The sequence below is a fragment of the Hevea brasiliensis genome, chromosome 2 (genome assembly GCF_030052815.1).
Source record: "Hevea brasiliensis isolate MT/VB/25A 57/8 chromosome 2, ASM3005281v1, whole genome shotgun sequence".
NCBI lineage: Eukaryota > Viridiplantae > Streptophyta > Magnoliopsida > Malpighiales > Euphorbiaceae > Hevea > Hevea brasiliensis.
In genome coordinates, this window is record NC_079494.1 from 100,626,646 (window position 1) to 100,630,681 (window position 4,036).

Genomic DNA, 4,036 nt, shown 5'->3' on the forward strand with positions numbered 1-4,036 from the left:
TACAATTTAGCACTAATTTTAGCTACAAATTTTCATTTCGTTGCTAAATTGTAGTTTCTTAAAAAAGAAACTACACTTTAGCGATCAATTTTATTAGTCTGATGTAAAATTAGCAACAGATTTATGCTTTCGTTGCTAATAGCAAAAAATTTTTACTTCCATTGCAAATTTTATATCTAAATATTTTTATAATGCCGAGTAAAAATAAATTTTAGCAACAGAGGAAGTTTCCATTACTAATATTAACGAATTTAGCAATAGATTCAAAATTTTATTGCTAAAGTATTGCTCCATGCGATTTTATTCTGAATTTGCAGCGATATCATAGATCCATTGTAAACCATTGCAAATCTACTTTCTTTTTTTTTAGTGTACATGGTATACATCATTCAAACAATTTATTAAAATCTTTGTCAAGTAGTTGTAAGCATATTACTCACTCAATAAACATATATTTGAATCTTCACTCTCTCGATCCCTCTATTTAAAAAAAAGTTATATATATTTCTAACCCAAACTTATATATCTACGCATCATTTAAACTTATTTATACTTATCTTATATAATTGACTATTCAGTTTTTTACATGAATTAAGTTTACTTTCTAATATCTCCCATAAACTTAATTTGCCTTTTCATATTTTTCACTTATTGATGATAATTACTTAGTTCACGCCTGATAGGAAAATCACAAACGGCAATAAATATTTTTTTCTTCTTGTGTCATGAATGTGTTGTTCCACCATAACTCATGATTCTTTATGTTCTTCCAATTCTTTTGATTCCATCCATTAAGATTGTCAACAGCTTCATCAAACTGTTTGTAAGTTTTCATAAACGACGTTTTTCAATTTATCCATTTCTCACTCATTAACATCTTTGACCACAATGGGATAAATACTTTTTCAAATGTCCAATCACACATAGCGCAACTTCATTTTCCACATCCTTCTCATAAACCTTGCATCCATATTGTGCATGCCTTTCAAGTATGTCTTCAAACTCATAAATAATTTACTAGCGGCAAATTTAGCTTTTCAGAGTATCATATTAAATTGGCACTCCACTTCCCATTTCCTAACACTTGGTTGTTATTTGACTATTTAGTGTGTTTCAGTTTATTTGAGGGTTTCTTCACAACCTTACTAGTTCTTGGAAGACCTTCTTGACTTCTCTCTTAGAAAACTTTTAGCGTAATCTTCTATGTCTCAATGGATTGTATGAACATGGAGATTTCAAACAAAACATCCTTCTCAACACTTTCTTTTTTCAAACCTAGAGAAATACTTTCAATAGGGAGATAATTTCTTAAAGAGTGTTTTCCATTTTCTCTCCTCTTTTTTCACTATCACCTCTAATTATCAATACTCTTCATGCTCTTATACCACTTTGTTAGAAACATTTAGGATTTGGCATCACTTTATTGGAAAGGAGAGGAATAACTCAAGATAAATAAGGAATCACAAGGAAATGGAGTATACAAAAACTCTCAAATAATCTACATAACATGTCTTTTTTTTTTTTTTTTTTTTTTGATGGGCAATAATCTACATAACATATATAAAAACTCTCAAATAATCTACATAACATATATCTTAGAAAGGTATATATCATACTTTATTCATGCATCACACTTATATATTTCTTGGCGCTTCACATTTATCTAAGCATCACATTTATCTATACCCACCCATCTCATATTCTAAGCTATTCATATTTCTAGAAGTATAAATTAAGTTTAACATATATATATATATATATATATATTGTATGGTGTGCATGGTTAACGTAAAGTACTTTTAGGTTTGTTAGGAGGTTACGAATGGGTGTCATATAAAAGTTTTATCTCGTGAGAGGCAGTTACAAAGAGAGTACATGGGACAGGCAGTGTAGAAGTGCCCTCTAACAATTATCTACCCTTATCAGTCTTTTAATAAGGACCCTTTTCTTCCTATAAATAGAGGCTACTGGGAGACTATTATTAGTCATCTCTTAACTTCTCCCTCTTTCTTTCTGTGTGTGTCTCTCTCTTTCCAAACTCAAGTTCTCTTTCATTTCAAAGAAAATTTTAACTTTCAATTACATGATACTCTAGTCAAAGTCTGAAGCTGTAGGTAGAATAAAGCTATAGAATATCAGGGAGAGAGAAGAGCACTGGTGGTGATATTGTTGACAGAAGATAGAGAGCACAGATGATGTGCAATTAATGGACTGCGCATCTCACTCCTTTGTGCTCTCTATGCTTCTGTCATCGCCTACAACCCCTCTCACCCTTTCTTTTTCTCCTTCTTTAACGTCTTTCTTACCTTTTTTTTATTATTACAAAAAAAAAGTGTTCATTTATGTTTCTCATTATCCACATGATTTTTTTCTTTGCTTTATATTCTTGTCCTTGTTTTGATTAGTTCAGATCATAAGGATGATTCTTGATGATGGTAAAATGAAAGGCAGGCTAAGCGAAGACAACAGTTGTTTGGTAAATCGGTAGGCCATCAATGGGGTATGATCCTTTTTTGTTCCATATATTTATTGTCATGTATATCTACATATGATATGGCCCTCCAATGGGAAATCAATTGAAGTTCTCTGATTCAATTTTATTCATGTGGTTTTATGCAGTAAGTTCACTCAAACCTTTTTTTCGTGTATTTGATCAGTTGGCTAAGTTGAAATCCAAATAGCTTTCTTTCTTTTCACAAGAAGAAATGAATCTGACAAGATTCTAATGCTATGCATATGCTTATTAGATATATTAGAATCAAAGTGATTCCTAAAAGCAGGAGGCACCGCACTTGCTTTGTGGGAGAAGGGCTGTCTCTAAATTATTGGAGTTATTCATTAAGCGAATGTGTAATAAAGCTAGACAAAAAAATAATAATAATAACACTCCAAATTCCCTATATAATTCTAGAACTTAATTTCTAGCTAGATTGAACACTTCTTCGAATAGGCTTAACAAGAAAATTATTTTATGTAGGTGGGTGTATATACGCCTAATTAATAAAAATTTAATAAATAATAATTTTTATAGGCTAATCATGATTTTTTATAGGACCCGCCATACATCCAAGGGTAGATAAGACTTACTTGGCTTAATATTGAGATAAGAATATGCCCATAATAGTTTGATCAAAAGAATCCTCATGAGTAGAAATATTCCTTCAAATTACTTTTCTTAGTTGCATCAAACTCTTTTTTTCAATGTTAATTAGGATTTTAAGAGTGAGTTTTCACATCTGTTTAATTACCTTGACTTGTAAAGCTTGATGTTATATTTAAATATATGTAAAATTCTTATCTAAACTCGGTCTATCATGAATTCAAGGCACAATATATAGAAGAGTTCTAGATCAGTCTTTGCTTGATACATCAACATCTCTTTACGTGTGTTTCTATAGCACTTGCATTTATTTCTTGAATAGAAAAAAAATTTTCCTGATTCAGGAGAAATGAGGAAAGCTACTGCCGGCCAGCTGGGACATGGCAACAAGATAGAAAATTCTTGAAGCAAAACTAATTCTTAGGGCTGATGAGAAAATTTGCTGAAATAGTTTATTGGAGATGCTGATAAAATCTCAGTTTTTTCAGAAAATAATTTGCATAATGAGGCAGCAGAAATTTTAACTACTACTCTGTCATCAGCAACAAATTAGTGTTCTTATTGTAAAAAGATCAAGTTCATTTACAAAACGGGAATCGATATATACATTTCACGTACTTTGGATGTAGTGATTTGAAACAAGAGACCTGTATATTTGTTTTAGTTTAAGTTGTTTGAAATGAAAGCTGATTCATAGTTTAATGTTAATTGGATTTATTAATAAATATTAAATTTATAATGTGATATATATATAAAATTCAAATCACACTATTAGAATAGTTGGATTTAGCAATAATGATTCTTACTGCTAAATATATAAAATTTGCTGCGACATAAATTTATGGTAATAATATATAAGTTACTATATGTAACGCCCTCACCATAGGTAGTCCGTACATTTTACTGTTCCGATGACTCATGTCTATTTTGACAGTC

At 30.5% G+C, this 4,036-nt stretch overlaps 1 long non-coding RNA gene across 1 annotated transcript; it reads left to right on the plus strand.

Moving 5' to 3' along the window:
* The first annotated feature begins 1,860 nt into the window (after window positions 1-1,860).
* LOC131173867 (uncharacterized) lies at window positions 1,861-3,808 on the plus strand. The gene is made up of 2 exons (XR_009144178.1): window positions 1,861-2,500; window positions 3,445-3,808. It is a non-coding gene; the product is annotated as an uncharacterized LOC131173867 (long non-coding RNA).
* Window positions 3,809-4,036: the final 228 nt, after the last annotated feature.